The sequence below is a fragment of the Psammomys obesus genome, unplaced genomic scaffold, assembly GCF_907164565.1.
Source record: "Psammomys obesus unplaced genomic scaffold, mPsaObe1.curated_primary_1811, whole genome shotgun sequence".
NCBI lineage: Eukaryota > Metazoa > Chordata > Mammalia > Rodentia > Muridae > Psammomys > Psammomys obesus.
In genome coordinates, this window is record NW_026590542.1 from 487,818 (window position 1) to 499,918 (window position 12,101).

The window sequence follows — 12,101 nt, forward strand, 5'->3', positions numbered from 1 at the left end:
GAACCAGTAGTAAATTATATACTCACTTTTAATTTTTATATTTTGAGATGGTGTGACAGCTCTGGGTATCCTGGAACTTGCTCTGTAGACCAGGCTAGCTCCAAACTCACAAAGATCCGCCTATCTCTGCCTCTCAAGTGCTGGGATAAAAGGTGTATGCCGCCACTGCATGGCAAAATACACGTATATTAGTATTTTACTAAAACTACATATCATTTTTCACTTATTCATTAGAATACTGTCTTCCATAACTATGAGAATGGCTAAACAAAACAAAAAGCTACAGGGCACACAACCACGAAGGTAAGATCCGGAAGCTGCAATCCAGGGCCATAGATCAAAGCAAGCATCCATGGGCGAACTTTTTTCTGATGGGGAGATTCGAGACAGGGTTTCTCTGTGTAGCCCTGGTGTCCTGGAACTCGCTCTGTAGATCAATTCTCTGTCCAATCCTCTGTGTCTCAGAAAAACTCAGCCCTGGTTTAAAGGTTTTTCCCAAATAATTCTAAGAGGCCCACCTAAATTATCCAAGATAATGAAAGACTCCTACTTTTAAGTGAACAGATCTTTAATTTCATTAACAAAAAATACCTCCGCAGAAACACCTGGATAAGGGTTTGAATATGGATGAAGGTAGTCGACATTGGAAAAAAGAAAAAAAAAAAAGCCCCACACCATCATAAAGCATTTTTGCTTATAACTGGATAAATGTGTTGTCACGTGCCTCCTTGCCTTTATTATTTATCCATGCTTCAAGCATAAACGTCAGAAATAATGGTGGTCACTGAGTTTATATACGAATTGCACTCGCGGAACTTTAGAGCTGCAGCGTTTGGAGGGGGTGAGGGGGGTTGAAAAGCTCGACTGTGACAGAGCAGGAGCCACCTCGCTCTCTCAAGCGCCTAGCGGGGATGGACACCTCAGGGCAGCAGCGCGCGCAGCAGGAGAGGAGGAGAATCTACCTGAAGCAGTGTGCCGCGCGTGCGGGAGCCTGAGGTGGGCGGAGTCTCAGAGCCTGTGGCGCTGGCGACGGAGACCAAACCGCCAGAAGAGCGCGCGGGCGAGCAGACGGCGGGGAGTCGGTCGGGTAGGGCGAGCGAAGCCGGCGGGGGGGGGGGGTGGCGGAGGGGAGGCGGGGAGTGGCGGTGGTGAGGAAGGAAAGGGAAGAGGCGGAGCGTGGGAGCGCACAGTGTCAGGAATACAATAGTACTCCGCGCTGCCTTGGCTGCCGCTGCCGCTGCCGCCACCCAGCAGCCAGCCTGCCCAGGGCTGAGGCCTGACGGGCCAGGCGTCTAGGGCCGAGGGCAGAAGCAGAGCGCTAGGGGGCGGCCCGCGTGGCTCCTCGGAAGGCCCCGGCAGGAGGGCGGGGTGGGGAGGAGATTAGGGGGCAGGTGCGAGGGAGGGAAGAGAAGAAAGCAGGCGGCTAGGGGGCGGTTACCACCCTTGCCGGACTCGCCCAGCACGTTGAGGGGGCCCTCAGTGTGCGGCGGGGAAGCAGCGGAGCCAGACGCTGCGCCCAAGGTAGGCGCTCCCGAGGGCGGCCGGCGCACCGGCGAAATTGTGGGTGTAGTGAGGGTTTGGCGGCAGGACTGGCGGTCTCGAGGAGTGGGACGCGAGTGGCGCGGAGCTAGGGGTCCCGGCCTCGCCGCGCTTAGTGTCGCTCCAGCTCCGCGTAACGGTTGCCTCCGGTGTCCCCCCGAGAGCCCTGGAACGGAGAGCGTGCGTGGGCTGAGATAAAGTGCCCGGTCGCCCCTCTGCTGTTAGCGCGCCATGCCTGGTGGCCGGAGCTGGGGTCGGGGGTCGGACACGAACACGCGAGCTCTGCTGCAGCCTCTGGGCCACCTCAGGAGGCATTGAGCGCCATAACTGTGGCGGCCGTTTCCTTTGGAGTCCCCTCCAGGCGCCCCTTCCCATACTTGTCCTGTGCTGTAGGGGACTCTTGGGGCCAGACCTCGGGGCCAGAGGGCATGCTCTTTCAGCTGCCTGTGGCTAGCTGGTCAGAGTAGAGAGAGGGCGCACCCTGGCTGTTTGAGCCTTTCGGAGCCGGAAGGTACTGAGTGTCTGAGGAGGGAAGACCAGCAGTGCAGGGAGCAACCAGGCACCCTTGAGAGCCTAAATGCCAACCTAGCGGGAGCGCGGGCGCCCTGCCGGCCGGCGAACTTTCCTTTCTCCAGTCATTGTTAGGACGCTGTTCACAGCTGCCAAGCGCCCCTGCAGTCCTGGGGGTGGGAAAATCGCCAGGTCTTTGCCAATTAAGGGGAGATTTTACTCTGCCACCGGCCCCAGCACAGTTGTTAACTTTTCTCCAGCTCTTGAGTTCGTTTTATTCCCTTCTCTGAGGGAGCTACATTTATTTTATTTTTTAAGCCTCTAATCTTTTTCTCTTGCTTTTCGGAGCAGAGCCTTGGCTTTGGTGGAGTCTGGCTTTAAATTACACGGAGCAGCCAGTGTTCATTATTTGTGAGGTGGGATCTCAAGTGAGTGCCCTTAATGGTGGTATGTAGAAACCTGCTTAAGAGTTTATCTCTGTGCAGCCCTAGGGCATACATACATAGCCTGTAGGGATTTGGCAAGAAACTTGTTTGGCCACTTTAGTAGCATTCTGAGTTGCAAGAAAATCCATATTCTGAGATGTGCACTAGGGTCGACCCCCTCCCCTTCCTTGTGAGAAGCACTAATCTGTGATGCTGAGGATGAGATAGCCCCCCTGTATCTTCCACAGTTAGACTGTATAAAAAAATCAAAACCGTGGTGACAGAGATTCCAGTGTCCTAGAGGGAAAAGTGACCTCATTCCCTGCACTCAGTCAGATAAAGATAACTGCTACTCTCCAAACTCTGAAAAGTAATGAAAAAAAAATTGGTAAAAACTCGTTGTACAACATCTTTGCCTAGTTCTCCTTAAACAGAATCCACTTTCCCAGAGTACTTCTTAAATACCTCCCTGCAGCCACTTCTTGTCAGCCTGGGGGTTGGAGAATGGGTGTGGGGAGAAGAACAGAGTCCACTTGAACAAAGCATTGTGTTTTATTTAGTTTAATATTTCTATAACATCTGTAATGGAGGGAATGTAGAGCCTAGCCATTGTATGCTTTGAAAAGTGATGATTCTGGACAAATTAAAATAGTTTTTTGTTTTTTGTTTTACTTTTTTGTTTCACCTTAAGATTACTTTACTTCCATAACTAACATTTTCTTTTTTATTTAAGGTCAGCTATGAGTTTAAATACGTGAATTATTAGAGGATAAACTCCCACTACAAGGATGGAAGTTGGGGGTTCTCTTCATATTAGTTGGGGAGAGGCCCAATTCATATTAACCTCTCAACATCAGTTACCATCATTGCCACATATCTTTCACTTGTATTGTTCTGTAAACTTCTGTTCTCTAAATAAGAGCTCTTACTCCAATATTGTTGCCTTAAAGGAGTTCCTCATCCTTTTTGTCACCAAGTTTTTTGATAATACAGATTACAGTGTTCTAGAATCCTCCCTTTGTTTTGTCTTTCCTGAATGTGTCCTTGGCAATGTAGATGAATCTTGGTTACAGGCAGGGAAGGAGCCAGGTATGACTTGGAAACAGTTTTCAGGACACTTGTGAACCACTTTCTGGTCTATAGAGAAGGGTCCCAGGACAATCACAAGTCATGATTCAGGGAGTTATCATACCCGAGATATACAAGGTAGTCTAAGCTAAAGTACAAGTATATTGAAGACTTACATGTTTAGTATGACCATCTTCTTTAATAATTAATGCTTGTCATTTCCATGTCTTGTGTTCTACCAACCATAACCAATGTTTGCCCTCTAAGCTATACAAAGCCATCTCTTTGTTTTTTGGTTTGTGTGTTTGTTCTTTTACTTAGAGGTCTAGTTGAAACTAATCACTTATTTTGGGGGGTGGTGAGGTAATCAGGAGACATCAGGTGTGTGTTTGTTTTTTTTTTTCATAGATAATTCTTTTTTCATTTTTATTTTTTATATTAATCACAGTTTATTTACTTTGTATCCCAGCTGTAGCTCCCTCCCTTATTCCCTCACAATCCCACCCTCCCTACCTCATCTCCTCCCTACCCCTTTTTAAGTCCACTGATAGGGGAGGATCTCCTTCCCTTCCATCTGACCCTAGCTTTCCAGGTCTCTTCAGGACTGGCTGCAATGTCCTCTTCTGTGGCCTAGCAAGGCTGCTCCTCCCCCCCGGGGGGGGGGTCAAAGAGCTTGCCGTTGAGTTCATGTCAGAAATAGTCCATGTTCGCCTTAGTAGAGAACACACTTAGATACTGAGCTACCACAAGCTATATCCGGGCAGGGTTTCTAGGTTATATCCATACATGGTATGATCCTTGGTTGGAGAAACAGTCTCATGAAAGACCCCTGTGCCCTGATATATTTGGTCCTTGTGGAGCTCCTGTCCTCTCCACGTCTTCCTAACTCCCCCTTCTTTCATATGATTGCCTGCACTCTGCCGAAGGTTTGGTTATGAGTCTTAATATCTGCTTTGATACAGTGCTAGGTAGAGTCTTTCAGAGGCCCTCTGAGGTAGGTTCCTGTCCTGTTCTTTTTTTTCACCTACTTCCAATGTCCATCCCATTTGACTTTCTAAGTGAGGATTGATCATCTTATCCCGGGTCATCTTTCTTGTTTATCTTCTTTAGGTGTATAGATTTCAGTATATTTATACTATCTTATAAGTCTATATAAGTGAGTATATACCATGTGTGTCTTTCTGCTTTTGGGATACCTCACTCAGGATGATTATTACTAGGTCCCACCATTTGCTGCAAATTTCATGATTTCCTCATTTTTAATTGCTGAGTAGTAGTCCATTGTGAAAAAGTACCACAATTTCTGTATCCATTCCTCAACTGAGGGACATCTGGGTTGTTTCCAGCTTCTGGCTATTACGAATAAAGCTACTACAAACATGGTTGAACAAATTTCCTTGTTGTGTACTTGAGCATCTTTTGGATATATGCCTAGGAGTGCTATAGCTGGATCTTGAGGAATCACTATTCTTAATTTTCTGAGAAAGCACCAGATTGATTTCCAAAGTGGTTGTACAAGTTTACATTCCCACCAGCAGTGGAGGAGGGTTCCCCTTTCTCTACAACCTCTCCAGCATGTGTTGTCAGTTGAGTTTTTGATCTTACCCATTCTGATGGGTGTAAAGTGAAGTCTCAGAGTCGTATTGATTTGCATCTCCCTGATGGCTAAGAACATTGAGCATTTCTTTAGGTGTTTTTCTGCCATTCTACAATCATCTACAGAGAGTTCTCTGTTTACCTCCGTGCCCCATTTTTTAATTGGATTACTTGATTTGTTGCTTTTTAATTTCTTGAATTTTTTATATATTCTGGATATTAGCCCTCTGTCAGATGTAGGGTTGGTGAAGATCCTTTCCCAGTCTGTAGGCCGTCGTTTTATTTTGATGACAGTGTCTTTTGCTTTACAGAAGCTTTTCAGTTTCATGAGGTCCCATTTATTTATTGTTGATCTTAGAGCCTGTGCTGTTGGTGTTCTGTTCAGGAAGTAGTCTCCTGTACAAATGAGTTCTAGGGTCTTCCCTACTTTTTCTTCTAACCGATTTAATGTGTCTGGTTTTATGTTGAGGTCTTTGATCCATTTTGGACTTTAGTTTTGTGCAGGGTAATAAATATGGATCTATTTTCATTTTTCTGCATATAGACATCCAGTTGGACCAGCTCCATTTGTTGAAGATCCTGTCTTTTTTCCATTGAATGGTTTTGGCTTCTTTGTCAAAAATCGAGTATTCATAGATGTGTGGGTTTATTTCTGGGTTTACTATTCGGTTCCATTGATTCTCCTTTCTGTTTCTATTCCAATACTATGCAGTTTTTATTACTATTGCTCTGTAGTACAGCTTGAGATCATGGATGAAGATACCTCCAGATGATCTGTTGTTGTACAGGATCGTTTTGAAAATTCTGGGTTTTTTCTTTCTCCATATGAAGTTGGGGATTTCTCTTTCAAGGTCTGTAAAGAATTTTGTTGGTATTTTGAAGGGAATTGCATTGAATCGGTAGATTGCTTTTGGCAGAATTGCCATTTTCACTATGTTAATCATACCAATCCATGAGGATGAGAGATCTTTCCATCATCTGATATCTTCTTCAATTTCTTTCTTCAGAGACTTGAAGTTTTTCTCAAAATGTCTTTCACTTGTTTAATTAGAGTCACACCAAGGTACTTTATGTTATTAGTGGCTATTGTGAAGGGAGTTGTTTCCCTAATTTCTATCTCAGTCCTTTTGACTTTGGTATACAGGACGGCTTCTGTTTTTGTGAGTTGATTTTGTATCCAGCAACTTTGTTGAAGGTGTTTATCAGTTGAAGGAGTTCTCTGGTTGAATTTTTGGGACGCTCATGTATACTATCATATCATCTGCAAAAAGTGATACTTTGACTTCTTCCTTTCCAATTTCTATCCGTTTAATCTACTTTAGTTGTTTTATTGCTATAACTAGGACTTCAAGTATTATGTTGAAGAGATATGGAGAAAATGGGCAGCGTTACCATGTCCCTGATTTCAGTGGGATTGATTTAAGTTTCTCTCAACTGCACATCTGGTGTTGTAATCTGTTTTCTTCTGTACACTTCTGTTACCTAAAGAAGAACTCTTATTATTCCACAGAACCAAAAAATATGCGCACAAGGGTCTTTTCTGAGATTGATACTCCACCAAAGACCATTCAAGGAGATAACCTAGAACCCCTGAACAAATGTAGCACATGCAGTTCAGTGTCCAAGTGGGTTCCATAGTGTTGGGAACAGGGACTGTCTCTGACATGAACTGATTGGCCTGTTCTTTGATCACCTCCCCCTGAGGGGGAAATAGCCATACCAGGCCAGAGAGGAAGACAGTGCAGCCACTCCTGATGAGACCTGATAGATTAGGATCAGAAGGAAGGAGAGGAAGAGCTCCCCTATCACTGGACTTGGGGAGGGACGTGAGTGGAGAAACGGGAAGGAGGGTGGGATTGGGAGAAGAGAAAGGAGGGAGGTAGAGGGGGCTAGAAAGTGAATAAACTGTAATTAATTGAATTTTAAAAAGAAAAAAGGAAAAAGAGCTCTCATTCCAATACTGTTGCTTTAACAGATTTCCTCACCTTTTTTTTTTTTTATAGTGTTCTAGAAACCACCCTTTGTTTTCTCTTTCTTGAATCTGTCCTTGGCAATGTAGATTAATCTTGGTCACAAGCAGGGAAGGAGTCAGATATGACTTGGAAACAGTTTTCAGGACACTTGTGAACCACTTTCTGGCCTATAGAGGAGGATTCCAGGACAATCATGGGACATGATTCAAGGAGTTATCATACCTGAAACATACCAGTTAGTCAAAGCAAAAGTACAGGGATGTTGAACATACAGGTTTACTATGGCCATCTTCTTTAATAATTAATACTTGTCTTTTCCCTGTCTTGTGTTCTACCAACATTAACAATTGTTTGTTCTCTAAGCTATACAAAACCATCTCTTGGTTTTTCTGTTTCTTTATTTGTTCTTTACTTTGAGGACTAGTTGAAACTACTCACTTATTTTGGGGGTGGTGAGATAATCAGGAGACATCATGTGTTTGTGATGTGTGTTCTTCTGTACACCTTCTGTTTCCTAAAAAAAGAGCTCTTATTCCACAGAACCAAAAACTGTGGGCACAGGGGTCTTTTCTGAGACTGATACTCCAATAAGGACCATTCCTGGAGATGAGCTAGAAAACCTTAACAGATTTAGCCCATGGAGGTTCAGTGTCTGAGTTATTTCCATAGGAAATAGGGACTGTCTCTGACATGAATTGATTGGCCTGTTGTTTGATCACCTCACCCTGAGTGGGGAATAGCCTTACAAGGCCACAGAGAAAGACAGTGCAGCCACTCCTGATGAGACCTGATATACTAGGATCAAAAGGAAGGAGAGGAAGAGCTTCCCTATCAGTGGACTTGGGAGGGACATGAAAGGAGAAGGGAGAAGGAGGGTGGGATGGGCAGAGGAGGGTGGGAGTTACAAGGGAACTAGAATGTGAATAACTGTAATTAATTGTATTAAAAAAAGAAAAAAAAAGGAAGAAGAGCTCTTATTCCAGTACTGTTGCTTTAACAAAGTTCCTCAACTTTTCTTTTTTCTTTTCTTTTTTTTTTTTTTTTTTTTTGTTACACTGTTCTACAATCCACCCATCATTTTGTCTTTCCTGAATCTGGCTTTGTTAATGTAGATGAATCTTCGTTACAGGCAGGGAAGGAGCCAGGTATGATTGGAAACAGGTTTCAGGACACTTGTGGACCACTTTCTGGCCTATAGAGGACGATCCAGGACAATAATGGGTCATGATTCAGGGAGTTATCATTCCTGATATATACGAGTTAGTTAAAGCTAAAGTACAAAGATGTTGAAGACTTACATGTTTAGTATGGCCATCTTCTTTAATAATTAATGCTTGTCTTTTCCCTGTCTTGTGTTCTAACAACCATATCCAATATTTGTCTTCTAAGCTATACAAAGCCATCTCTTTTCTATTCTTTTATTCTTTACTTTGAGGACTAATTGAAAGTAATCTCTTATTTTGGGGGTGGTGAGCAAATCAGGAAACATCATGATTATGTGATGTGAGTTCTTCTGTACTCTTCTGTTCCCTAAAGAAGAGCTCTTATACCACAGAACCTAAAACTGTGGGCACAGGTGTCTTTTCTGAGGCTGATACTCCACCAAGGACCATTCATGGAGATAACCTACAACCCCTTAAAAGATATAGCCCATGTCAGTTCAGTGTCCAAATGGGTTCCATAGTATTGGGAACAGGGACTGTCTCTGACATGAACTGATTGGCCTATTCTTTGATCACCTCATCCCTGAGGGGGGAATAGTCTTACCAGGGCAAAAATGAACAAGGTGCAGCCACGCCTGATAGACTAGGATCAGAAGGAAGGAGAGGAATATCTCCCCTATCAGTAGACTTGTGGAGGAACATCAGTGGAGAAGGGGAAAGGAGGGTGGGATTGGGAGAGGAGGAATAAGGGAGCTACAAGGAGCCAGGAAAATGAATAAATTGTAATTAATTGAATAAAAAAAAAATGAAAAAAAAAGGAAGACGAGCACTCATTCAAGTATTGTTGCTTTAGCAGTGTTCCTCACTTTTTTTTTTTTTTGTTTGTTTGGTTTTGTTTTTTACAGTGTTCTAGAATCCACCTTTAGTTTCGATTTTCCTGAATCTGTCCTTGGCAATGTAGATGAATCTTGGTTACAGGCAGGGAAGGAGCCAGGTATAACTTGGAAACCGATTTCAGGACACTTGTGAACTACTTTCTGGCCTATAGAGGAAGATTCCAGGACAATCATGGGACATGATTCAAGGAGTCATCATACCTGAGACATACCAGTTAGTCAAAGCAAAAGTACAGGGATGTTGAACTTACACGTTAAGTATGGTCATCTTCTTTAATAATTAATACTTTTTTCCCTGTCTTGTGTTCTACCAACCATAACAATTGTTTGTCCTCAAAGCTATGCAAAACCATCTCTTGGTTTTTCTGTTTCTTTGTTTGTTTGTTTGTTTGTCTGTTCTTTACTTTGAGGACTAGTTGAAACTACTCATTTATTTTGGGGGTGGTGAAATAATCAGGAGACATCAGGGGTTTGTGATGTGTGTTCTTCTGTACACTTCTCTTCCATAAAGGAGAACTCTTATTCCACAGAACCAAAACCAGTGGGCACAGGGGTCTGTTCTGAGACTGATACTCCACCAAGGACCATTCATGGAGATAACCTAGAACCCCTGAACAGATTTAGCCCATGGAGGTTCAGTGTTCAAGTTATTTCCATAGTATTGGGAATAGGTACTGTCTCTGACATGAATTGATAGGCCTGTTCTTTGATCACCTCACCCTGAGGGGGAATAGCCTTACAAGGCCACAGAGGAACACAGTGCAGCCACTCCTGATGAGACCTGATAGAGTAGGATCAAAAGGAAGAAGAGGACGATCTCCCCTATCAGTGGACCTGGGGAGGGACATGAGAGGGGAAGGGGGAAGGAGGGTGTTATTGGCACAGAAGGCTGGGAGCTACAAGGGAACTACAATATGAATAAACTGTAATTAATTGAATTAAACAATGAAAAAAAGGAAGAGCTCTCATTCCAGTACTGTTGCTTTAACAGAGTTCCTCAATTTTTTTTGTACACTATTCTAGAATCCACCCATCATTTTGTCTTTCCTGAATCTGGCTTTGTTAATGTAGATGAATTTTCGGTACAGGCAGGGAAGGAGCCAGGCATGACTTAGAAACAGTTTTCAGGACACTTGTGGACCACTTTCTGGCCTATAGAGGAAGATCCAGGACAATAACGGGTCATGATTCAGGGAGTTATCATTTCTGATTTATACGAGTTAGTTAAAGCTAAAGTACAAAGACTTACAAGTTTAGTATGGCCATCTTCTTTAAGAATTAATGCTTGTCTTTTCTCTGTCCTTTTGTTCTACCAACCATAACCAATATTTGTCCTCTAAGCTATACAAAACCGTATCTTTTTCTATTCTTTTATTCTTTACTTTGGGGACTAATTGAGAGTAATCTCTTATTTTGGGGGTGGTGAGAAAATCAGGAAAAATCATGAGTTTGTGATGTGAGTTCTTCTGTACTCTTCTGTTCCCTAAAGAAGGGGTCTTATTCCACAGAACCTAAAACTGTGGGCACAGGTGTCTTTTCGGAGGCTGATAATCTACCAAGTACCATTCATGGAGATAACCTAGAACCCCTTAACAGATGTACCCCATGTCAGTTCAGTGTCCAAATGGGTTCCATAGCATTGAGAACAGGGACTGTCTGTGACATGAACTGATTGGCCTATTCTTTGATCACCTCATCCCTGAGGGGAGAGCAGCCTTACCAGCCCACAGTGGAACACAGTACAGCCACTCCTGTTAATAACTGATAGACTAGGATCAGAAGGAAGGGGAGGAATAGCTCCCCTATCAGTAGACTTGTGGAGGTACATCAGTGGAGAAGGGGAAAGGAGGGTGGGATTGGGAAAGGAGGAGTGAAGCAGCTACAGGGGGCCTAGAAAGTGAACAAATTGTAATTAATTGAATTAAAAATGAAAAAAAGGAAGAAGAGCTCTCATTCCAGTACTGTTACTTTAGCTTAGTTCCTCATCTTTTTTTGTTTTCTTTTGTTTTGTTTTGTTTTGCAGTGTTCTAGAATCCACCTTTAGTTTCGTCTTTCCTGAATCTGGCATTGTTAATGTAGATGAATCTTGGTTACAGGCAAGGAAGGAGCCAGGTATGACTTGGAAATAGTTTTCACGACACTTGTGAACCACTTTCTGGCCTATAGAGGAGGGTCCAGGACAAGCACAGTTCATGATTCAGGGAGTTACCATACCTGAGACATATGAGTTTAAGCTAAAGTACAAGGATGTTGAAGACTTACATGTTTACTATGGTCATCTTCTTTAAAATTAATACTTGTCTTTTCTCTGTCTTGAGTTCTGTCAACTAACTCACTGTTTGTCCTCTAACCTATACAAAACCATCTGGTGGTTTTTCTGATTCTTTGTTTGTTTGTTCTTTACTTTGAGTTCTACTTGAAACTAATGACTTATTTTGGGGGTGGTGAGATAATCAGGAGACATCAGTTGTTTGTGATGTGTGTTCTTCTGTACACTTCTGATCCCTAAAGAAGAGCTCTTATTCCACAGAATCAAAAAATGTGGGCACAGGGGTCTTTTCTGAGACTGATAGTCCACCAAGGACCACTGATAGAAATAACCTAGAAGCCCTGAACAGATGTAGACCATGGCAGTTAGTGTCCAAGTGGGTTCCACAGTATTGGGACTAGGGACAGTCTCTGACATGAACTGATTGGCCTATTCTTTGATCATCTCACCCTGCAGGGGGAATAGCCTTACAAGGCCACAGAGGGAGACAGTGCAGCCACTCCTGATGAGACCTGATCGACTAGGATCACAAGGAAGGAGAGGAAGAGCTCCCCTATCACTGAAATTGGGGATGGACATGAGTGGAGAAACGGGAAGGAGGGTGGGATTGAGAGAGGAGAAAGGAGGGAGGTAGAGTGGGCTAGAAAGTAAATAAACTCTAA

General features: G+C 43.5%; 1 protein-coding gene across 3 annotated transcripts in view; it reads left to right on the forward strand.

Moving 5' to 3' along the window:
- Positions 1-1,052: 1,052 nt before the first annotated feature.
- Jade3 (jade family PHD finger 3) overlaps positions 1,053-12,101 on the forward strand; it is a 109,544-nt gene continuing 98,495 nt past the window's right edge. The window contains exon 1 of one of the 3 annotated variants that reach the window (XM_055607907.1): positions 1,053-1,087. The gene's annotated coding sequence lies outside the window, so the exon portion shown is untranslated. Of the gene's footprint in view, positions 1,088-1,216; positions 1,522-11,224; positions 11,283-12,101 lie in introns of those variants that run through there. The other 2 variants (XM_055607905.1, XM_055607906.1) reach the window with 2 other exon arrangements.